Source organism: Furipterus horrens, unplaced genomic scaffold (genome assembly GCF_987537825.1).
Source record: "Furipterus horrens unplaced genomic scaffold, mFurHor1.1.pri manual_scaffold_4, whole genome shotgun sequence".
Lineage (NCBI taxonomy): Eukaryota > Metazoa > Chordata > Mammalia > Chiroptera > Furipteridae > Furipterus > Furipterus horrens.
This window is the reverse complement of record NW_028327174.1, coordinates 105,353,832-105,379,838: the sequence shown is the minus strand read 5'-3', so window position 1 is coordinate 105,379,838 and position 26,007 is coordinate 105,353,832. Positions and strand designations below refer to the sequence as shown.

At 37.8% G+C, this 26,007-nt stretch overlaps 1 long non-coding RNA gene across 2 annotated transcripts; it reads right to left on the bottom strand.

The window, feature by feature from the left end:
• Window positions 1-23,824, bottom strand: LOC150012605 (uncharacterized). Of its 2 annotated transcripts, XR_016510760.1 has the most exons (3): window positions 23,778-23,824; window positions 2,771-4,907; window positions 1-1,394 (listed from the first exon to the last, which is right to left on the bottom strand). It is a non-coding gene; the product is annotated as an uncharacterized LOC150012605 (long non-coding RNA). The 2 variants fall into 2 exon arrangements; XR_016510759.1 differs by having other exon boundaries at window positions 1-4,907.
• Window positions 23,825-26,007: the final 2,183 nt, after the last annotated feature.

The following is a 26,007-nucleotide window of genomic DNA, read 5'->3' as shown; positions in this document are numbered from 1 at the left end:
TTACTGGGGTATAGGCACATGTAAAAATTTATTGAGCTGAACACTGAACACTCTTCAATTCATACAAGTTATATTTCAGTTCAAGCAACAATAACAACCATCAGTGCTATGATTACTACTCTCCCATGTACCAGCATCATTCAGAATTAGGTTGTTTGCCAGGTAATAACAGCAAGTGAAAGATTTAACCAGCAAACTCTTCTTTGTAAACTGAACATTTTTCACTGATAACAAAAAAACAAACAATATTAAAAATAAAAGGACAAAGACAAAAATACTTTCAACTCCAGAAACCATTTGGGCTGTGAATCCAACTTTCAGAGACAATATGGGACAGTGGGTGGAGTTATTATTTTGGGGTGGGCAGACCTTGGGGCCCCTCAAATCATGCCTGGCTGGCTCTTGTTTGTGTAAGGCTGGCTCAGAGCTCCAGCCTACTATGCTACCATGCCACACAGGGTTAAAGATTTAGACAACTATGACAGATAATCTATTTTTATAAAAATTGTCCCAAAATATTGCATGACTGATTTTCAAACAGAATTTATTTATTTTTTGCCTGGTAAATTGGGTAGAACATAGAATTGAGTGAAATTGTCCAAACTTCCCTGGCTTTCTGTTTTCTCACTTACTATTAGGTTGGTTTTCAATGCAACAGTCAATGATATTAACATTTCTAAACAGGTGTCCTATTACATGGTATTTTAATATCTTGACCCGTGAATAAGAATTAGACAGATATCTTTACTACGCTGCTATCTCAATGGTCCTGATCCTATAGTGAAAGAAAAACCACACCCCAAGAATAAATTGTTCACCTTAAGAGTGAAATTAATGTCTCTAAGCACCATGGCTTCATTTTGTAAATCACTTCTCCATGGTATATTACTGGGCAACCGAAGAAACTACAACTGGTGTTGGTACTATATGGAAGCAAAGGTTTTAAGGATGTTCTCAAGACCAGAAAAGGAATTTGGGCTATAATTTATGTGATATTTACATGACCCATGAACTCAGGGCTACAGTAGCTTGCAGACACAGAACACACAATATCTCCCTAACCGATTCCAACAATATCTGTGAGAGCTTCACCCCAAATTTTTCTCAATTTCATGAGGGATTCCCCAGTAGTCTTCTCATATGTGTTCCACGAACAGACCCACAAGGCTACTGTCCGTTGTTCACCCATTCCCTCCTTCCCAGCCAGCTCACTCTGGGCATGCCTCCTGCAGACCTGTGCTGTGCTGTGGAGCCCTGATGTGCCGCTGAGGGCAGGGTCATCCGTCAGAGTTGTGAACGGCATTGCTGCTCATGTCCCGGTGTCTTCCCAATGGCACAGAGAAACTTCAGTGAAACTGCTGTTAGCTTTTCTTCAGCATCTCATAAAATACATGCTGCATACAAAGGAGTATCATACGTAAATATTCTGAAATAATAATACTAATGAATTAAATAAATAAAACAAGCCTCCTGTATCCAAAGCATTCTCACAGCTTTGAAGCCTCCTCTCCATTCCTAAACCCTTTCCTCTGCTCTCAGCGTTCACAGTTAAACTTTATCTGGGACTTACTATTTGAGGACTTTTGATCTCCTAAGTGAAAGAAAGATCTTGGTCACTTCCCCTGCCACTGAAAAAGGATTAGCTAGGGCCAAACTAGAGGGGAGACCAGATTGGAGCAGTTTGCCCTAAGCAGGATCTCACGACAACCAAATGTTCATACCCCATTTTAGACCTTTCTGTTCTTCCCTTTATTATTTCTATCCTCTACTTCCTTTGGCTTATTCTGTTGCTATTTTCCAACCTTTTCCATTGAATAATGTTTCAGGTATTAGGTTTCAAATCCATTTTCCTGTGTCCTGCTTTGTGAGGACAGTTCCACAAACAACACAGTTCTCTGTTGTCAGAAGGCCTACTGTTAGTTTCCATCAACAGGGGCAACCCGGGGAAAGAATGGATGGCAAGGGAAGAGGAGGAGAGACTTGCTCATCTATGCTTGTTAATTTTACTACCAGATCACCCTACCTTGGCCTTTTATCCTGGGGACAGAAGAATAAAAGCTCGCAGCTTCCCAGATGCTCCTACTACCAGCTTCATCATGCCCCTTCTCAGCACCAGGTAGACAGTGCCTATTCCTGGTGTGTCTGAGCCCCAACAGCATAGGAAGGGCCTCTCTCGATGTTCTGAAGTAACAGTACCAAGTGGACAGCACCCCTTATTTAGAGACTAGAGAGCCCCATTCTATGTGTCCCTCCTCCAAGCCCCTAACATACCAGCAGCAGCCAGACAGGTAGCAACATTCTTGACTTTTTGAATCCTAATTCTGTAGGCCCCCCTCCATGAACTTCTAGATTTTAATAATCTTAGCCTCTTCTTTTTATCGCTCTGCCCCTAAGCATGATAACAGGTTTTCTGTAATGATCCTTTTTAATGATCTCCTTTGTTTTTTCAGTCCTCCAGCACTTGATTAACAAATTCCCCATATTACATTCTCCCTGTTGAGATAATGGCTGATTTGTTTTCCTGGATGAACCCCAACCAGTGTAAGAGCTCAGCTTATTTATTTCATGCTTTTTCCTATTATAGAGATTTAAAGATTATGCTAGATTTTCTGTCGCCACTCTTTCCTAGCCACAACTACTTGGAACTACATCTCCCAGAACAATCTTCTCCATATGTTCTGTGTTTGAATGTGAATTAGAATTTCCTTCCCCAAGAAAAGAAGAGAGGCTGTTACTAGAAGCATGGGCATATGCCTGATACAAAACTCACAGTAGCTTCTGGGTGATCTTGTGATTGTGTGCTTTTAAAAATTAATCCCAAGCTCTTTTCCTTTACTTCATTTACTCCTTCATTGGCCTCAGTATTGAAGTATATTTTATGAAGTCACCTGTAAGCTTTGAGAGGTAGGCGTTAAAAGAATAAATAATTCCTCTTGCATGACATCATCTTCCAAAACAAGGATCCTTTATTTTCTACATGATGTCCCTGACTCTGCTTATTTCAGAATGCTAATGATAGGCTTATGAAATCAACATGTTGGATTATGTATTTCTATTTTATAAATGCAGAGTAAGTTAGGAATGCCAAAAGGCAATGTCTCAATCCTTCTGTTTCTGCCAACTTATTTGCCTTATGGACTCAAATATGTTGTTCTCGAAGCAGATGGCTCTCCATACCACTCCAGGTTATTACATAAGAAGGTGGGGTGCAGTGGATTGAGTATGTTAATTCCCAGGAAGACTAACATGATGCATGTGACAAAGCCCCAGGTGTAGGGGAAGGAACAGAGCTCCTGAGCCAGATACGCCTGGGTTTAAATCCTGGGTCTGCCTCTTTCTCATCATGAGTAGTTCAGCAACTCAGTTCACTTGGCCTCCATTTTCTCTTCTCTAAAAACAGAGATAATAATATCTGCTCTGTGTGCACATGGGAAATTTGAGTGATGTGTATATTAAACCACTGGCACATACAAGATACACAATGAGAGATTTGCTGTTTTAGAATTTCTGTATTAAAGAAACAGAGTTTCTCCTATGCTTCCTCACAAATGGCATTTGCTCTGAATTGAAGCAGTCACCTGATAAGATTTCATGTCAGCACAGGTCAGCAATCCTTTTCAGGAAACTTGTCACAATGGTTGTTATCACTTTAAACACAAACAGACTGAAAACCCAGTCTGTAAAGGATGATGCTTATGTGGGTTTTATTTCTCATGGCACTGAAATCTTGATTCTGGTGGTCTATCTGGGTTCAACCTTCAATTACCTAAGAAAAGGTCTGTACTTGCGTGTGTGTGTGTGTGTCTGTTGTGTTGGGGGAAGATTTAGGATGTTAAAAGAACCCCAACATAATTTGACAAAAATTACTGAACACACTCAATGAAATGAGAACTGCATAAGAATATTTAAACAATTAATTTAAATATACTTACAGAAAAACAAATGACAAATAAGTAATGGGGAATTCAGAGTCATTTCCAATTTTGACCCTGAAGAGCAATTAGTAAATTTATGACAATAATCAAGGAAATGGTTCAATCGAAATACCACCTTTCATATTCTGCTCGGTATGCTGTGTGTCCTACACAAGCAGAAGGGAAGGGTGGTTTTTGAGTTAGAGCCTTTGTATTGTTTTCAAAGCTTTTATCTTAAACAAATTTTAAAGATGACATTTGTATTAATTTACTTCTTCCATAGCTGTCAGAGTCAACCTCGGGAAGGGAAAACCCTGCCTCAGCTGTATCAGCTCCCCCACTTTCTGCCCTCAGACCTCTCTGACACCTGGCGTTGGATGCCTATGGGAACCCGGTCAGTTCTAATGTCCGCATAAATCTGATTGGTTTTCTACAGGGTAACCTTGGCCAATGAAGAGTTGGAGACAGTGGGTGAATCCCCCTTCTAATGACAACTCAGAGGCAGATCCTACATGACCCCTACGAGTCACAGTGGGACTGAGCCTCAGTTGTCCACTGAAATGCAGAGTCGCAACCCTCACTATTCCCAGAGGGCTAGCTCTGAGACTCTCCTGTTTAACCACTTAACCCACAATATCGTTTAAACATTTCCCCTCAAAGTTGCGGTCCCCGAATCTGTTTCCCATATCTTCTTTCATCACCCTCAGTAAACTTTTTCTCCCAAAATTTTTACTCAGTATGGCTTTTCTGTCAGCTGGAAAATATCACCAAACCCTCAGAAATAGAAAACGATGGCACCGGGTGGCACCTTCCTGGCAAAATGCTCCTTTAATCTTCCCCTTTCCTGCTGGAAGACTTTGCAAGACCTGCTCCCTCCCCATCTGCTCTGAGTCAGGGAGCATCGTCTCTGCTGCTTGTATGTTTGCGCGTTACTGTAGGTGCTGCTGTGCTTTTCCCTGTTGCATCTCTCAGGGGTGGGTCAGGAGAATCAATCTGAAAAAGAGGAGAGACACCCATTTTATTATGACCTAAAATATCTTCTGTTCTCTAGTACGGCCATCTTTGCTTCCTCCTGTTAATTAGCCATATGTTTTCACTGGGTTTTATTTTGTTTTCACCACAGATAGTTTTTCTCCCCCTTCTGCCAAAACACTGGAGAATTTTTTCCCCTGACGACTTTGTTTATCTTACTTCAGCTCCCAATATAATCTCCCTTGTTCAGTATTTCTTTTCTTTACTTCAGCACACAGAAGCACAAAAAGAAAGTGAACTTTGGAGTCAAGAGTGGCTTGGGTGCTAATCAGAACTTTCTCATTTACTATCTGTGTGAATTTGAGCAGGTGTTTCTACTTCTGACCCTGTCTTTCTTTCCTTGTATTGTAAAATAAAGATAGTGTATAACATGGAGTCACAGAATTTTTGCAAAGAATAAATAACACTGGGGAACACAGTTTTCATTGAGTTACATCCAACACTTGTTTTTGACTAACTTTTGGCATCTGAATCCAAAAATGATCCCAGTTTTTCTCTATCACATCACTTTTTAAGATACAGGATACCCTCCCTTTGTCCCCAAAATCATACAAAACATACATACAAAGGAAAATTTTTAAAAATTACCGGAATATACTGTTTATTTAATTTTATTCATATAAAGGCTATATATTTTACTATAAGTCAAATTGTGTACAAGTAGTAAAGTTCTGCTACCAAACATACATATTAAGGTATTTTATTTTTTAAATAACAGGCTAGGAGGTGCCAAAATGAGATACTTGAAAAAGTCTCCTTCAGTTGGCAAAGCTTTAACAAATTGCTTCATGAGACCCAGTTTTATATGCAGAGCTGGGAATATAATATTCTTTCTGTCAACAAGTGGCTCATGTAGAATGTTTGGATCACCAGGTTTGAGGTCAGATCTTGGAGGCCAGTTTGACTCCACCCAATGCCTCTCACAATCTCTGCTGTCCCACATACACAGAAAACAGGGGTACTTCATGTATCCATGTTGCTAACCAAGAAGGAAGCAGACCATCTGAAGGTCAACACAGGTGATCCAATTGTGCTTGTGATATTGCAACAGACAATGACTCTCTTTATGTCTCCATATTCTTCATGAAAACAAACTGAATGGCCAGTTGGGACTGCACTAAGTAAGTTGCCATTGTGGGGGAGGACATGCTCTGCTTTGAGCTATCGATGAATAGTCGCCATTCAGTTGCATTCTGGATTGGAATTTCCAATTCCTCCATTCAGCCATGTATGTTATGGCAATGCACAAAGCCACCATCATTTTGAAAGTCCTGCAGAAATGCACTTTCTCTTCATTGAAAGTACGATGACTTTGCTCCTTTTTCAAGCAAGTTTTTCTCATGCAGTCTTGATGCTAGGACTTCTGAAGCATTTTTGGATAGTCCCAAGTATCATGCCAAATCATTCAACTCTTGTGCTCAAATCCCTTATGAACTGAGTCATCTTCAATTTCAAAATCTTCATCATTGCCGTCACTTAGTTCTTCACCATACTCCTGTTTTTCGAAAGAGGGTGGTTCAATGAAAACTAGCACTGGGATTTCAGTTGAATGAGGCACTGGGTGTAAAGCTGATGGTAGACTAGGATACTCTATTTTACTTTTTTTTTTTTTTTTTGCTATATCCTGATGTTTTCACTATACAAAAGTAACAGTCACTTGAATGATCTCTGGGCTCGCGCCAAACCATAGGTATACCAAATGGCAATTTATCACGTGTTCCCTTCATACACATCCATAAACTCTCCACATACTGCTTGCACACATTGTGAGGGGCCCAAGACTAATCTTGGTCACCAAGTTTTACTTTAAAATATGTAAAATAGGCTTGCCTGAAATATGTGCTTATGTTTGTCCTTTGGGAATGGTAAAACTGCCACAGATATAACAAAATGAATCAGTGTTGTATAGACACTGGCAACAAAAAATAGCAGAGGCAGACATGATCTGAAGGAAAGGAAATAAGTATGTATGTAAATAAAAAAATAAATTCTGCTAACTTCTTGTATACAGACAAGAACTCAGACTACACTTCGGAATACGGTTCACTATATAGAGCGACACACAACCTCTCACCACACTGTCTCATGTGTAACTGAATAGCCTAGACAAGTATGAACCTGTCGTTGGTCTCCAAGGTCATCCTCCATCCCTCCCCACTCGAGAGAGGTTTGCTCTCAGCCAATAGGAGAGCACTAGTGCTTCCCTCCCTCCAGGCTTGATCCAGCCTAGAGTGGTAGCATTAAGATAAGCTGTAGAGAAAAACTTGGCGTAATAGAAGAAAACTAACTGCAGTTGTGAAATCAGCATGCCCATTTAAATCTAAAACAGCTGAAAAGTTGAACTCAACAGGAATTTTGTTAAAAATTGTTCCCCTGTGTAATGTACAGGGTAAATGCTCACAAAATGACTCTTTATTTCCCTCTGTTAGTAACCACATTTTACTTGAATACACAGTCAAGAATACCTCACACTACTTGTTTATTATAGCTAAATCTGTTTTTTCCAGCCAACTCTGCTACCCTTCTCCTAGGTTTGATGCTCACGCTGTTTAGGCTACCCCTTGATCCATTTTCAGTGAATGCCCTTGGCCTCTTACAAAGTGTCTTGTATGTTATCATAGGAGTTCTTCATTGCTGACTATTGAAAAACATGTAATACTTCATACAGTTCCTGAGAGTCAGGAAGCCAGGAGCACCTTAGCTGGTTAGTCTGGCCCAGGGTCTCTCACAAGGTTGTGCTCAAAGAGTTGGCTGGGCTGCAAGGCATCTCAAGGCTCTACAGGGCCTGGAGAACATAGCATCTGTCATAAAACCCATTCGCAATCAAGCAAATTGTGTAACCTCAAGTTGTGGTCATCATAATGTGTATTGATTGACTCACTGTGAGCTTATAATCAGGCTCCTCCCACCTAGACAAGGAATTCCTACATTTGGACCCAATTGTTCTTCTGATTTGGTTTGAAGTTCACAAAACCTAATTTTTGGACTGTGAATGTTCACCTTATCTCCATGCCAGGATTTTTCTCATGAAGCCACTTTGCATGCATTCCAGCTGCTGAAAATGAGCCTAGCAGGTTTAGAGTCCTGCACCATCTAGTTGAGCAGAGATGATCAGGGCTTGCAATGTATTCAAAATCCATTTTAACAGTTCTCTCACTGACTATGGGGGAAAAAAAATATGTTGCTGGCTGCCTTCTGTCTGCTCTTTCAAATCTTTTCTTCAGTGTTCTGTGTCTAAAAGGCTGACCTTCGTGCACTCCATCAGCAGGCTCCCTTGACTTCAGGCTTCTCAGCTAGGGTCTAGTCAATTAGAAGCTTTGGAAGGCGGTTGAAAGAGCAGGAAGAGAGTGAGGTTGGGATATTTATCCCCCAGCACCTTCCTGGCCAGACTGCAGCATTAACTATGTCTCCCTACCAAAGGTCACACACAGCTCCTAGCAGGAGGTCTTCTCAGCTCCGTTCTCTTTTCCAGGTTCTGAAGTCACAATCTCCCCCTGCCCATTCAGGCTTAGAAATGATAACTGTTTTACCACATTTACTAACTCCAGGTGCTTCATTTTCATCTTTTTCCCCTAATCCCTGCCCACAACCTTGTAAATTGTCCTTTCTTAAACTCTTCCCCATACCCGGTTTGAATGTGTCCCCTATTTTCTGACAAGACCCTACCTGACAGCTGCTGTGAAGTGGCTGCTTTTAACAGCTTAGCCTCCCAGGCTTCCTGCAGATGTACTGTAAAGTATTGTCACAAGTAATTAAAAATATGTGACTATTGAATTACCTAGTAGTTATTTGAGTGTAGCAGGAGTTTTAATTTCTAGAAAATCTATGTGAATAATCATTCATTGCCAAAAGCTATAAGAGCTGAATATTTATTAATTAAGGGTTATTCATATTAAATCCAGCAAAATGTTTTATGATTTAAAATAATAGGGAACAGCCTTGACTTGGTGTGGCTCAGTGGGTTGGGTGTTGTCCCACAAACTGAAAGGTCTCCAGTTCAATTCCCAGTCAGGGCACATGCCTGGCTTGCAGGCCATGTCCCCAGTTGGGGGCTGCAAGAAGCAACCGATCAAAGTTTCTCTTGCACATCAATATTTCTCTCCTCTCTCTCCCTCCTTTCCCCTCTCTCTTTTAAAATAAATAAATAAAATCTTAAAAAAATAAAGTAATAGGTAACTTGTATTAAGTACTATGTGAAGGCATTACATCAAATAATTTACATTTTTAAAAGTTCTTGCAAATTCTAAATTCTTTTATCCTCACAATTATTCTGAGGTATATTATTTTCGCTATTTGGCAGGTGTAAAAATTGAGGCTTAGGGAGAAGAACCTTGCCCCATGCCACATAGGCAGCCATTGCTGAAGCTGGTATTCAAATCCCAACCATCAGAATCCAGAGCCTACAGGCTACAGGCCACTCAATTTCCTCTTTAGTTAATGAAGAAATAACTTTAAAGAAAGACAAAGGTATGTCTCTGTTTAAATGGGAAACATTTGCTAATTTCTGTATGGTATAAATAGGCTGTTTAGAATTATAAATTACACTGCTACTTGTAAGAATTTTATTTTATTTACTCCATGCTTCGTAGTTGATTCTGTGTAATAAAGGGAGCCAGAGCTATTGTGAATTTCAAGTGTGGCCCACAAATACAAATAGTTCTGAATTTACCACACATGTAGGAGTCTAACGATACTAACTCTATTGCTTAGCAGTTCCCCAACTGGGAAGCTGTTAGTCTTGGGTCTTCTTATAAATCTCCTTATAAATAAGGGTTGTGTTTACACAACCTGGAAATACTGGATTTTTTTATTGAATGAGTCATTGTTTTGGGATAATATAAATAGAGCCAGTGTTAAGGAAAAGGGTTTCTTTTTTCTAGTAAAGCTTTGAACTTTAAAACAGCTGCTTAGCTTCACTCCAGAGGTGTTTGCATTTCATTGACAGATGGAGTAATTTCAAAATGGTTTTTAATCAATATATACTAGGCAAGCAGTTGAGAATTATCTCTAGGAGGAGAGGGGGAGCAGAAAAAATGCAACTTAACCATGGTTTCTTATTTATTTTTTTAGAATCTGTAATTAAATAACCACCACAAGAACCACATGTTGGGATGTGAAATTCTATGCAATGGTCCATATTTAAAGTTGTTTATTTTCATGCCATTTTGTAGTTTATGTTTGTATGTTCTTGTAATTTCATTTTTTTTAAAGACAAAGCACTGTGTCTGTAGCATAGTTTTACCCAAATTCATGCCCATGTTACTCTTTACTTTGGCTTCTCTAAGAGGTGTCAAGTTATTAAATGTTATATATAATTCATATGTTAGCAATATTTCCAGAAATTTAAAAATAAAATCCACAAGACGTTATTATTGCCATTTTTATATTTCCAATGTTCACTTAGATATAAACACGTATTAGCCATCTTCTTTGTTCTTCATTTCTTCTAGAATTCCTCTCAGAACATTTTCCTTTTGTGTGAAATATATCCTTTAGAATTAATTTCCTGAGAGGTTGCTGGATGCATATTTTCTTTTCTTTTTTTTTTTTCTGTTTTTGCCCGTAAATGTTTTTATTTTATATTTATTCATGAAGTATATTGAGTGGCTATAGAATAGTAGTTTGGTAATTACTTTCTAAGCACATTTCTAGTATTATCCCACAGTCTCTGGCTTCTGTTCTGGCTGTTGATAAGTCAGCTGTCAGACTCAGTATTTTGAGCCACAGGGGACTCTGTTCTGTGCCAACAGGATTTCTTTGGGGGACTGAATGGATTTTACCCTCAGATACTGAGAGTGGTACCTCGGCTGACACCCCATAGCTGTCAACCTTACTGGAAATTGCTCTCAACTGAAGACATCCATCTCAACCAAATTCATGTCCCATTTCTGGAAGCTGGCTGTATCTAAATACTTTTCTGTCCCACAAGTCAGGTGAGAGGAAAGGCTGCCAGCTTTGAGTGAGGCTTAGAGTAGGAAATGGCTGGGTGCAAGTGATCTTGCCATTTGGGCCATCTGACTTAAGTATATCAAAGATTAAAAAATGGTGTAGGAATGGTGTTTAAGGCAAGTCACACCAGAAGAATCACACTTAGAGTTCTGAAACAAGGTCATGCCAGCTACAGCATAGAATTATATTTCTTGTTAAAAACTGCTTAAGTGTGCTACTTGGTCCTGATAAAGACTACGTGCCTGACCATGAAGTATAAAGTGACCACATGCATAAAATTTCTAAACAGAAGCTAGATTCTGCCAGACACACCAAACTGGGCAGGCCCAGAAACGACAGTTCATAACTAGAAGTGAAATATTAGGATCAAAGGCAAGGCATGGCCAAAGGAACAAAAGTGAGGCACTAGAAGGTGGACCCATGCCACCCATCATGACCCCACCAGTGCCTCCTTCAGTGTCAAAGCTGAAGAAGGTGGAAGAGAGCCAAGCTTGGTTCAGAGAGGGGCTATCTCAAGACCTTACTGGGTATAAGCTAACACTGGACTTTGGCCACACTGCATCCCTCTCAGAGATGGATGTGAAGGTGAGATCCATGAGGTGAAATCCCCCCAATGAACAGAACTTTAGGTAACACATCTCACATTCTTCCATCAAAAGAGATATACTCTATGCATGGACTCAACAAATAGCTTAGCTGGTTAGTCAGAAGCCTGGAAGAAGAAATATTAGCTCAGGGACAAGAAGGTCTGGAATAGAAGCATGTGGATAGATGTTTGGTTTTGAAGAAAGAAAATCTTTGCTTTTGCCTTGCATTGTTACTACTACCATGGAATATCCTCCAAGGAAGAGGCATTAAACAACAAAATAGAGAGTATGACACGGCCAGATGACATCAGTGAGCCCCTGTCATCAGCTATTCCAGTGCTGGAACAATGGGCTTATCAATGTGGAACCATGGAGGCAGGGAAAGAGGCTGGGCCTGGGCCCACCATAATGGATTTCTACTCACTAAGGCTGCTGGTGAATGTCAAGCCTGCCAGTATTATTCACTAATGCTGATTCCCTTATACAGAAGTGTCCCACAAGGACATCAACAGTCCACTTAGCAGTGTAAGTTACCTCCGTTGAACCCATCCCATCCTGGAAGAAACAAAGATTCATTTCGACTTGTCAGCAACACATATTCTATATATGACTTCTTATGCTCAGAGCCTCAACTAGCACCATTATTTGAGGACTTACAGAATTAAAATCACCCAAATGGGATTCCCACATAATATTACATCAGATCAATGGACGCACTTTTATGACAAATACTATGCTTTGATGGGCAAATACCCTGAGATCCATTGGATTTACAATATATCACCCACCGGCTTCAGACTCGAGTGACATAAATGCTGAGTAATCTAGGGGATTGGGGGAGACTTAGTGTCTGAGAAAAGAGGGTTCAAAGGGTCCATACCTTGATGCTACAGGGCACTAAGAAAGCTGTGAATAGCAGTAGAAAATTCTGGCACATTTCCAGAGGCCTAATAGTATAGTTTAGTCAGATATAGCAAGGACAAGATTAATACCAAAGTTCTAAGCAGAGGTAGAGAGAACCTGAGAAGAGTGTGTAGACCAACCTATACCTCTCTCAACACTATGATGTTTGTAGCTCCCTGGGTGGAGAAAAGCAGTAAGGAGAGCCAAGCCGAGAACAGCCCAGATAGGCAGTTTGACCTTTGAATTAATGAGTTTAAATCCTCAGTAGAATCACCAAGTTTTAATTACTTGTACTGTTTAGAAGAGAGCATATTACTTTTCAGCGGCAAGATTAGGAGCTTTTTAACATCAGCAGAAATGATGGCACCAGAGCTAAGTCAAGCTCAGTAACTGAAAATGCAAAGTTACAATTCTGCACAGCTAAGTTGTGACTACTTCAAAACACTGCACGTGTAATCTTGCATGTGGGTACTCTGACAAGCAGCTTTCAGAATCTCCTGAGACTTGACTCAAAATTATCCATCCTGGTTTATTTTCATGTGGGGGGGGGGGAAGTGTGTGATAATTTAATCAAGGAGGGGAAGATAAATTCATCTTATTTTTTTTTTAAATCCATTTTTTTTTTGCCACCATTCAAATGACATTTAATGATTCATTTATAGGCACAGACACCTTTACAAACACAAAATTCGGCAGAACTGCAGAACAGCAACACTTATATATTACTGATAGAACGGGACACTTGTTCAACCACTGTGGAAGACAGTTCGGTGGGTCCTCAGAGAATTGTCAAGTTAAGCACAGAATCACCACATGACTCAGAATTACCATTATTCTATTCATAGGTATAAACCCCAAAGAATTGGAAACAAGTACACAAATATCACAGCAGCATTATTCACAATAGTCTAGTGCTGGAAGCAACATAAATGTTTTTCAAAAAAAGAATGGGTAAATAAAATGTGGCACATACCATATAATGGAATATCATTCAGTCATAAGAAGGAAGGTAGTACTGATATATGGTACAATACAGATGAAACTTGTATACATGCTAAGTGAAAGAAGCCAGTCACAAAAGGTCACATATTACATGATTCTATTTAATTTAAATACAAGCAAATCCATGAAGACAGAAGGCAAACTGGTGGCTTCCAGAGATTGTGGGGAGGAAAGATTGATTAGTGGCTCCTAATGGTTATAGGATTTCTTTTAGAAAGATGAGAATGTTCTGGAATTTGATAGTGGTGGTGGTCTCACAATGTCATGGATGCACTTAATGACACTGAATTGTATACATAAAAATGATTTAAATAGTAAATTTTATGTAATGTATAGAGCCAATAAAACATCCTCAAAACTCAATTAATAAATACTTTCTTGCACCCACGAACCATTTTACTTCTCAAGGAATGTTTCCTGCAGTACCAACTAAAATGGGTCACCAGTTTTTACTTGTGGGAGGCAACCTAACTCTGACTGCGCTGAGTAAAGTTGGTCAGCTGTTTTACAAGGAAAACACCTGGCACCAAATACTGGCCTCTTTAAAGAACTGCCAGCTAAGCCTCTTTCCCAAGGTAAATTCAGGGAGAAGTGCTATGAGTCCAAGCTTGCCAGGTTGGTGTGGGCCACACCCAGCAGTTAATAAGTTGTTCCGAACTCCACATGCCCCATCTCAATAACCAGTTTTCTTCCCAGTTTGTAGGTTCCCATAATCATGTGGCTACTCAAATGAAAACAGCAAAAACCACTATCAATTTGGAGATGAGAAAAAGTCCAGAAAAGGAAGAAAAGTCATGAAAATATAAATTTAGCTTGAGGTGTTCCATGAACACAAGGCAGAGACCTAGAATTAGGGCTTGTTATAAATTTCAAAACTGGTAAAATAGTGGCTTCTCTGAAAGCAAAGTTGTTTGGATAAGGAAATTTCTCAAGCTTCCATCTGCATGAGTATGAGGGAATGAATCAAACAATGCAAAATTTTGAAATTCAAAACAAAATTTTGACTTTTTGGCCCACCCAGTGACAATTGATTAGAATAGTTTACCATACTATAAATCTGAGAACACTGACCTATAAGTACTATGGAAAACTAGAGCTTCCTCTACCCCAAAATCATAGTTAAGACTACTAGCTTTTGTGTTAGAATCAGTCAGCAGTCAGTGGGGGTGGGGTGGGGGGGAGTATAGAGAGGTAGGCAGGAGCCAGATAATGTAACACCTTGAAGTCTGAAATTTCTTGTATGTCCAATTAAAAGATGTTGCAGTTTTAAGCAGAAATATTGACATCATATAATTTACATTAACAAAAGATCAACAGCTCTCTCTGATGTGGAGAATAGACAGACTGCAGAAACCTGAAAACAGAAGCAAGAATAATTCCTACGACAAAAGCTAGATGATGGTGGCTTGGACGAGGGTGGCAGGGGCTGACATTGGACTGGGTTGGTGGGGAGGGTGACAGTTGAGATCTGGAGAAGCAGATGGATTCAAAATGTTTTTAGGAGAAGAGTCCATAGCGCATGTTGATGGAATAGAACATGTGGGCAGTGAGCAGACAGGGAGGAGTCAGGAATCACTGGGGAGATTAAGAAGGCTGCAGCACCTGGACTTCTGTTGCTATCGGCAAAGCCAGTGCCCACCACGTAGAAAACCTAAACTGCATCCTATATGGTCATGCTATGAGAGAAGAAAATGGTATCTCATTACATATTTTAAAATTAATAGTGAGGTAAAACACTTGTTCATGTATTTGTTGGCCATCTGTGTTTCCTATGTTTGTTAATAGAGTGTTCTGTTTTCTTACTGGTGTGTGAGACCGGACCATCAATCCACTGGAAACCCTTTGCCTTCCTTAACTTTCTTGACACTGCCCTCCTCTTCCACACTGACAATTCCTGCTCAGTCTCCTTCCCAGCCTCTGTGTCCTCCATAATCTCCCTGGCTCCACTCCCACCTTGTCAAGCTTCTGCTTTCAGCCCTCTTCTCTTCTTTTGATGAGTGTCCCCAGGTGATATCTTCCATTCACATAATTCAACTATGTTCTCCACATTATTCATACTAAAATCTTTATATCCAACCATAACCTTTTTGCAGATGTTCAATGCTGACTGTATACTCTGCCTTTTCATCTCTACCTTCACCTGACACATTTATTAAAACATCTCTAAAATAAAATCTCACCCACTCATTTTTTTCCTGCCAACTTCTCTTTATTTTCTATTTCCATCAATGGTACCAAAATTATCTGAATATCTCAGATTATAACTTCCTTCAACTGTATATTCACTTTTTCAATGAACATTTATAAAGTATCTGCTATGTACCAGGCACTGTGCAGGACCCTAAAGTTTGTATTCCCTAATCTCCTTCCCTGTATTAATTCTATTACTGAATCTTGTGAATTTTCTCTTTGTGATAACCACTCAGATTTATTACCTCCTTTCATTCCTGATGCCATCATCTTAAATTAATATCTCCAGCAGGTCTTTTACATCTCATCCATAGTCTCATCACACTCGTAACTCCTCGCACCTGAGCAGATGAATAACTGTAGAACATAGCTCTGATCATATCACTTCCTTCTTAAAACCCGTCTTTGACAGCACATTTCTAAGGAAAACAAAAATTTAACTCTTCAACTTACATTAATGGTCATTAAACCATCTGCTCTGCATCCCATTTGCCATGAACACACTTGCATATGCGGCTTTCCTCCTTCTTTTTGTATCTTATTACTTTACTTACTACATCTTTTTTTTATAAAGGCATACTTTAGAACCTTTAAAATGAAGAGAGTTTAAATGTACTATGGATGACTTTTGACAAATGTATACACTCATAAAACCCACAGTCAAATCAATACACAGAATATTTCCAGTAAACAAAAAATTATCTTGTGCTTCTTTTCAATCAACTTCAACCCCAGCCACAGGCAAATACTGTTCTGATTGTTATCAACAGATTACTTTTGCCTTTTTCTTAGATACCATGCAAACAAAATCAAGTATACGCATAGTGTACTTTTTTGTCAGGTTTCTTTATCCAAATGTAATGTCTGCAGAATGTGTGCAGGTTTTTCCTTGCATCAAAGGTGTATTCCTTTTTTATTGCTGAGTAATATACCTTAATATATAGAATATAATTTGTTTATTAAGTTTCTTGTTGATGAACATTTGGATTGTTTCCAGTTTGAAGTTATAAAATCACTGCAAATATTTACATACAAGTTTTTTTTTTGTGGTCCCATCTTTTTATTTACTCTGGATAAATACTTAGAAATAGGATTTTGGGGTTCTCTGGTATGTATATGTTCACTTTATAAGATATTATTATACAGTGTTCCAAAAACAGTTTTTCCATTTAACACTCCCTGTAGCAATGTATGAAAGTCTCACTTGCTTCACATTCTCACCTATATTTTCACTTTTTATTTTAGACGTTCTAGTTAGTGTGAAGTAGTAACTCAATGTGGTTTAATGTGCATTTCCCAGATAACTAATGATATTGAACACTTTTCATATGCTTACTGTCAATTTCTATATTTTATTTTGTGAAATGACCCTTCTAATCTTTTTTCCAATTTTTACTAAGTTTCTGTATTTTTATTATTGATATGTTGTGGCTCTTTATGTATCTGAATACAAGTACTTTATCAGATATATATATTGAAAATGTTTTCTAAGTCTGTATTTTACCTTTTCACTTTTAACATGACTTGTGATTAGCAGAAGTTTCTCATTTAGACAAAGTCTAATTCATTATACTTTTTTTTCATTTAATGTTAGTGCTTTATGGAGCCTCTCTGAGAAATCTTTGCCTAACTAAATAGGTAAACCTTTGCATGATTGTTTTACAGAAATAAACAGGTTGATTCTAAATGTTGCATAAAAATGAAAAAGAATTAGAATATCCAAAAATCACCTAAAAATGATAAGCAAATTTAGAGAAGAGAAGCTAGCTCAATTCGAGATTTTTTTTTCCCCCAAACAACAGCAATCCAGACAATGGTGTGGATTTGTGTAAGAATAGACCAATAGGTCATTGAAACAGAATAGAGTCCAGAAATAGACCCACACATATAAAGTCAGTTGATTTTTGACAAGAGAGTCAAGACAATTCAACAAATATAGAAAAGTCTATTCAACAAGTTGTTTTAGAATGGCTAAATAAATATATGTAAAAAATAAATATTAACTTTTAGTTTATACCACACACACACAAATTTATGTGGTGGACTGAGACCTAAAAATGAAAGCTAAACTATAAAGCTAGAAAACAATCTTACTATTTTCACCTAGTTTTTCTCTTTCCTATATTTTCTTTTGACAGATTACTTATATACTTCAAGGCTGAGCTCAAATATAATCTTCAGGAGCCTTTTATGACTGCTCCTATCACAAATAAGTACTATCTTTTCTAACTCTCCCAGCACTTTCCTTACACCATGGTAAATGCTGTATTATGTTCAAGTGTGTACATGTGTGTATATGTGGACACATCATAACCATCCTTCTAAATGGTGTGTTTTTGCCCAAGTTTTATTCTTCACTGAATCCCTTGAACCATGCAGCAGAGTATTTATTCATCCATAGTAAAATATCAATAAGCAACTGATCTCAAAAATATAATTCCATATCAAAGTATTTAGGGAAAAAAGAAGTAAAGGAGGGAAGAAAAAGAATGGTTTGCTGTTTGCTTATAGGATAGGGAAGTGGGTTACAGGACTGAGGTAAAGATAGATTAAATACAAAAAAAAATTAATAAATGTGTCAGCATACATTTACACAACTACTAATAATTTTAACGAGAACATCTCTTCAAAACTGAACAGAGTCTTTGCATGAGACTTTATCAAAAAATAATGTAAGCTTTACAAGTTTTTCTTTTGATACAAACCAAGAACATTCATAAATAACACTGTCTGGAGAAATCAATTAGCAGTAAATGTAAACTTCCCCTAAATAATTTCCTATATACTTCTATTTATAGCAAACACTTAGGAGATTAGAATTGTGAATAATTTTGTTATCTTTGCCATTGTGGAATATTTTGCTCAGAAACCTATTTTTATATATAAAAAAACTCCTCAGTTTCTTTCAAAAAATTGCATTGTCTCAAAAAAGTTCAGTCAAGAACGTATTTAGCTTCATGTATCACCCTAACTCCAGAGAGGGTATGACATGGGAAAAGGAGAATTCTAATGAACAAGATGAAACAGGGAGAAAATAGTGATGGGAGATTTAAAGAACTGCTCAGATTTTTAATTTCAGTTGAACAATATAATAAAGCCCATTAAAATCTGAATTTATTTGTGAGAATCAATTTAGACCTCTCTCAATCAAGCCCCATTTATTCTCTGAAACCATACCTTTGTTTCAAAGACTGAATCGTTCCAGCTACATCAGTATCTCAGAATTCTCTTTCTTTTCATATAAAACTATACTTGTGTTTGTACCTAAGATATTTCTAAATAGCTAAGTAAAAATAGCTTTATTGCCATGGCACACTTATTGTAAAACACATACGGTCTACAAAGTATCTAAAAGAATAAAGCAATTGCTATCCTCTTACTGTTGTTCCTATCACTGCTGGTAATAGATTCTGTGGAAATACTGAATTAGAGGGAAAGCCATCATTAAAAGTCTTGATGTGATTTCACAGCCCTAGGCCACCTGGGTCACCTGCCTGCTCACTAGTCTTCCTCCCCGACTGGTTTCTCCTTCATTTGTAGCACATCCAGTTGTCAGCAAATTAAGGAAGAGGGAGGTGGGTAACTGCAACATCTAGGAGCCAGCCTCTGTTCTTTTCCAGGGAAGCCTTCGAATATTTGAAATGCATCTCCTTCTAGACTTCTTTTTCTCAGAACAAAATTTCCAGTTCCTTTAACTAGTCCTTATCTGACAAGTTTAGAAATAAAACCTCCTGGCTTCTCATCTATATACACAGTAACAACTTTTAAAGCAAAAGTTACCTTGCTTTTCTATTTACTTTCCATGTTATACATTAATGTATATTCTTTCTATTAAAAAAATTCAATTTTTATAACTGCTATTTCAGGAACCAAATAGAGTGAGCACCCCCCCACACAAAAAAACTCTTTATTCTTGATTTTTTTATATATGTTTTGTTCTATGTTTGTTATATGTTTCATCTATGTTTTGTTCTATCCCTGCTAAATGATAAAGAACAATTTTATTATATTTGATTAAACAAGTGAACATTCAAAATTTATAATATAATATATTTCCAAGAGTATCACTTTTAAATAAAGAACACTCACATAATGAATTATAATGCAATTCCTTTTTTACATATAAATACACTCTGGTTGTGTTATCTGAGATACTGTATTAAAAAATGTAAAACCTGCTCTGTGCTACTGTTAATGAAAGAAAAATCATTCTGAAACCAAAGTAATTCTGACTTTTGGGTAGAAAATCTCTGTAGATAACCTTCTGTGACTTTAGGTCTTTATTCATTGAAATTAATTTTTAATGATTAAAAGTATATACTCTGAATATATATGCATATTCCTCCACTGAGAATAAATATGTCTTCTACATTGTTTAATGTCTGCTGCAGCGTGTGATAGTGAGACGTGGGGGCTCGGCGGGAGAGCAGGTTTGGAGATGTACACGAAAACGACACAAGTATTTCTTACTAACATGAACATGGAAAACAGTTTTGAATCTTCATCTGTTAGAATTCATGATTTTTAAAGCAAAACCTGAATCTAATATCAGTCTCAATGCTTACTGAAATGTTTTATAGAGTTCACATCACGAATTACAACAATATGTCACTCAGAAGTCACATGACTGAAATAGCTAATTATTTCATATCTCATTGTTTACATATAATATTTTCTCATAATGACAAAAAATGAAACATCTCGGGAGTTGGATGAATTGGGCCAAAACTGGGGACATGAGGATTTACTCATCTATCCCTAATTCAACATTCAGATAATTATTTTACTTAAGCTATAATGAGAATCTTAGCCTATGCTGAACACTTCATCAGACCAGATACTAGATATGCATTCAATCATAAGACATTATTTTTTTAGTCCATTTAATATATCTTCACTCCAATTTCATATTATAGTTTCCAAGACCTCCATGTGTCCTATTTCTGAATGCTGAAAATATCTTTAGCCTAATCTTGTGTTTTTGCCTGAGTCAGATAATTTATTCTTAAGTATGACATGCTTCCTCAAGTTGTAAAAGCAAACATTTTCAAAAATAGGTATAGCAAAAGAAGGAGAAAAAAATTCCACACATCTATAAGTAAGTCAAGGCTAAGAATCTTCCAAATGATAAACTAGCTACCTGCTTGAGCATGCAAGGATGTACTTTTATATTCCATCTAATTTTATATCCTTGCATGCTCAAGCATATAAAACTCATCATATAATTAGCCATGTTTGGTGACTTCCAGCACTATGTCAGACTATATGCCATGACAAAGATAGTTTAAAATTTATTCAAGTTTGCTTCTAGAAAACAGTGTACCTTATAAGTGAAAGAGATTTTATACAAAAATAATGAGAGCCAGAAATGGGAAGGGCACTCTGCTAGGCCCAGAGTAAAAAAAACATGGTCTTTATTCCCCAGGAGGTTACAGTCCAGTGTCAGGATAGGAATTAAAATAAATCATTATAATAAAAAGTATGGTCTATGTGGCAAAAGCCATGTCTAAATATTGATTAATTTTGACAGGGATGGGGGTTGAGAAAAGCTTCCCAGAAGGAACTAACATTAAATTTGGCCTCAGAGGAGCAATTAAACAGAGAGAAGAAAAAAATCCTAAAGACTGGGATTGGTGATTTCAACACAGAGTCAGGAAAAAAGTAAAGAATATTCAGGAATCAAAATTGTGAATGGGTAAAATATATGGTGATTTGAAAACTGTAAGGCCAGACATTAGAGTAGAAAGGGGGTTGAGATGAGAGGTTAAAAGGCCTTGAGAAACAGACAGAGGTATGTCAGCTCTATTCCATAATCAATGCCCTAATTGGGAAGTAACACAGTCTGAGTTTTGCAAAGACAGTTCTCTTGGCAGTGTCTATAGCAATTAGAATGAAGACAGATCACAAGCAGGCGAGAAGTCAACTGCAATTGCCTGGGAAAGAGGAAACAAGGTAAAGTGGGCTTGAACTGAGGACGTGGCAATGAGAACAGAAAAGAGTAGATGATTCAAGAGACTGTAAAAATGTTACTAATAAAATATGGTGATGTGTCACAGGAGTGAAGGAGAGGCGGCTCAAAGATAATCTGCAAGGTTACTTGCCCCACTAATTTGGTGCACAAAGATCAGCCACAGTAACATCATTGTGATTTTGAAAAGCTCTTCCTTCATCCTAAACCATCCTATTTACCCTTTAGATACTCCAGTCCTCCTTCAAAGCTTGGGTCAATATCCTACTTCCTGCATCGCAGCTGCCCAGATTCCCTGCCCTATACTCATCCACACCCAGAATTCATCACTTCTATTGTAATTGCACAACATAGTATCTTTACTTCTGCTTTCTGTCATAAGTAATTACGTACATGTGTATTTCCCCATGTGTATGTAAGAACCTTGAGAAATTTTATTCCACTCATTTTTGTATTTTTCGTAATACCCAGTATGGTGATGTTCAACAAATAATCTCTATGACCATTTCATTTGTGACATTTCTGGATTTTGTCCCTGACTGAGGTGGTCCAGAGAGAAGCAATACTAAGTAATGACTCAAAATGTGATATGTGTACTGGGGAAGTATGGAAAATAATTTAGAATATGGAAGCTTTTTAATAGTTCCTGTTTTGTATTTGCAAAATGGAATAATACCCAAAAGTAAAAAAGTAAATAAATAAAATGAACTAGTGATACATGTAAAAAATGTAGATGAATCTCAAAATTGTTATGTTGAAAAAAAAAGGCAAACATAAAAGAACACATACGATTTTATTTGTATAAAATTCACAAACAGGAAAAGTTAACCTATGTTGCTAAGAATCGGAACAGTGCTTACCTAAAAGAGTGGGATTTGACTAGAAGGGTGTGCAAGATAAATTTCTAGGTGATGGAAATATTCTATATTTTTAATTAAGATATTGATTTTATAGGTATGCACATTTTTTCAAAAGATTGGTGAGTTTAATTCTAAGTAAACTATCTCTATTAAGGAAAAATGTTAAGAAAATTTTAATATCATCTTTGGCACCTATTGATATTAAGGAATTACTAATTATATTAAATTATGATGATAGCATTATGTAAGTACATGTTCATAATATTTAGAAATATGTACTGAAGTATATATGGGTGAAAAAATATAATGCCTAGATTGCTTTCAAAAAATTCATCAAATACAAAAAATGATTCAAAAGTAGATAAAGCAAATGTGTCAAAATACTGGTAAGTGTAGAATCTGGGTGAGGAGTATATAGGAGTTCATTTTACTATTCTCTCTAATGTGTATATTTAAATTTTAAATATAAAAATAAATTTTATAAGAAATACTTTGTAAGACATACATCCATCGTCGTCGGCAGCCGTCCGTCTCGAGAGACGATGGTGTAGCTTCTTAAGAGTCTATCTGCACCGCCGAGAATGGCTGTGCAGTCCGACTCGGGAGTGACACGGTATCTGTCTCCTCCCGTGTTGAATCGACATCTTGCGATGACGCTGGAGTGTCCTCTCCAGTGAAGCTGAAGCTACAGAGCCCGGGCAGGGTGATATGGAGGGTCTGCTGTTGCCCATGCAGCAGACCCCCCCTCTCTTCGCAGCTGAAGGGTCCAAGGGAAAGACGGAGTCAATACAGCTTGGCTTCAGGTGCGCCGCAGGAGTTGCCGGTGTTGACTACAACGTCAAACCGCCTTAGGGACTCCGGCTCCGGGTTTTCTGTCGGGGTTTACTCCCTTAGCCTTTCCCCTGAAGAGGTATGCCGCAAGGCAGCGGAGGTTTTTTGGAGTCAGAGTTTTCCTTCTCTGATGTGCCCTGACTGGAAGATCGAACCAGCGACACTTAGCTCGCAGGCCGACGCTCAATCCACTGAGCCAAACCAGCCAGGGGGAAGACATACATTACCACATGGATAATATCAAACCCGCTACTCAATCCAACAGTAAATTCTGTTGCCTCCAACTTGAAAATATATACAGCACAGAGCAATTCTTACCACCTCTACTGCTACCTCCCTACATTAAGCTACATTCATCTCTCAACTGAACTATTACAGTAGCCTCCTAACCACTTCCCCTTTGTCCAGAGTTTCCTCATTGTGTCTCTATTCATGCTAAATTCAGAACCATCTTTTTCATGAACAAGTCAGGTCATATTATTCTACTGCTCAAAATCCTCTGATTTCCCATCTCTCGCGAAGTAAAATTCAAATTCTTTACCTTGGCTACTGAGGATTGAAATTACCTTCTTGTTTCTTGCTTCCTCTCTGAACTTAATTCCTACACTTCCCCTTTTACTCACTCTGCTCTATCCACATGGGTCTCCTTGTATCTAAATAAATAAATAAATAAACAAACAAACAAGCAAAAGCCTGCCTCCAAGACTATGAACTTGTTCTTTCCTCTTACCCCAGGTTACATGACTCACTTCTCCTCACTCTCTGCTCTTACATCACATGATCAGAGAGACTTTGCTGGCCAATGCATATGAACTAGCACCATCCCACCCACACCATGTACCCTCTACTCTCCTTCACCTGCTTTATTTTTTCCTGTCCTTCATCACTGTTGGTCTGACTTGTTATATACATTTTCATTTCTCTGTCTCCTCTGATTAGAATGAAAGTTCCGGGGGGACAAGGTCACTGCCAGTTTTGTTCACTGTGGAATTCTAAGCACCTAGGATAAATTGTGTATGGCACATAGCAGGTACCCAATAAATATTCATCATTGAAAGAGGAGGCAAATGGGTCATAGAACCACTTTTAATTTGGGATTTTAAAATTCAGCTTAGAATCCTGACCAAAAAGAATTCTATATTTCTCTCATCTTAAAATAGTATTTCCCACCCAGGAGAAGGATGGAGAAGCCTTGGATAATTAATTCACATATTGCATGGCAACAAGATTAGGATGCAGAGTAGATAAGATCTCAAACTAAAAAGGGGCAGGTCCCTAGAGACTCTCCCTGGAATTCAACCACCCTCCAGGCATATGATTCACTCTTCCCCAGGCAAGGAGGTGTAAAGCTGCAAGAAGGAGGTTGTAGAGGGAAACACCCATGTTATCTTCCTAATGCAGTCAAGAAAGCCAAGCTCCTATTTGTGGGCCAAGGGAGAAATACTAAAAAGGGGATAGAACATTTTCTACCCGCAATGAAGATAATGATGATGACTGTAATAAAGAAGATAATGATGGGCCTTTTTCATTTTCAATTCCCTTCTAAGCCTATCAGAAACAAATTGGATTACAGAAGGATGGGCAGAAATCATTTTGGGGTTTGAGTGGGGGGTGCTTCTCTACCTACCAGTTTGCATCATTTGTACTCTAAACCTAGAAGCTCTGCCCACTTACCTTCAGCTATGCACACAAAGGAAATTGGGTATATTGTACTGAAGGAGATGATGATCCTTTCTAAGAAGGTTATGGCTATATGTTAGATAGGAGAGTGATGGATAGAATTTGTGGCAATGAGTGTACACTGAGAATTTTCTGGAAGCCAGATAAGAGTTACAACTTACTAACTGTATAACTTTACAGAAGTTACTTAGACTGTCTGTGATTCAATGTCTTATCTGTAAAATGGATAAATAATAATACCTCCTTTATTGAGTTGTTCTGAGGAATAAATACATAAATTTACATATAAAACACTTAGAAAAGTGCCTGGCACATGTAAGGACTCAATTAATATTAATTATTAATATTTAGTTCTCTGTAATCAACATTAAAATGTTTTATGAGATCCCAGAAGATGTAATTATGTATTTGTTCTAGACAAATAATGAGATATTTTCCTAGGAGCAATGTTAAATAGAAATTTTGCTTTGTAATTATTAATAAAAGGGCTCTGATATAATTAATAGAAAGTGGCAATGTTCTTATATTTTTTATTTAAAAAGAATACGTATTTAACCAATTTAACCCCTTAATTCTATGTTGGCTGTTTAATAATGAAAGAATCATACTGATGCTGTAAAACAAAGTTTCATAAAGGATTAACTTTACATTGTCTTTTAATGAAAGCATTAGGTAAAATATTTGTGAAGTAAAAGATGTAAGACAGGGAGACCCTACAGGCAAGAAGGGACTGGCAAGAAATATTCAAAGTAATGAAAATCCAAAACCTACAACCACGAATACTCTATCCAGCGAAATTGTCATTCAGAATAGAAGGACAGAGAAAGTGTTTCCAGGACAAAATAAAACTGAAAGAGTTCATTAGATCCAAACCACTGTTATATGAGATGTTAAAGGGACTGGTTTAAAAAACAGAAGCTAGGGAGATGAAACAAAGGCAAACTAAACAGGCAACGAGAGTGGAAAAGGAACTGTGGGTACGGGAAGCATATTGGGGGGAGGTCAACAGGGAGGGGGAGTGGGGAGAGGGAGGGAGATGATATAGGAATTGGGGATCATGGTAGGAGGGAATGGAATAGACGGAGAGAGGT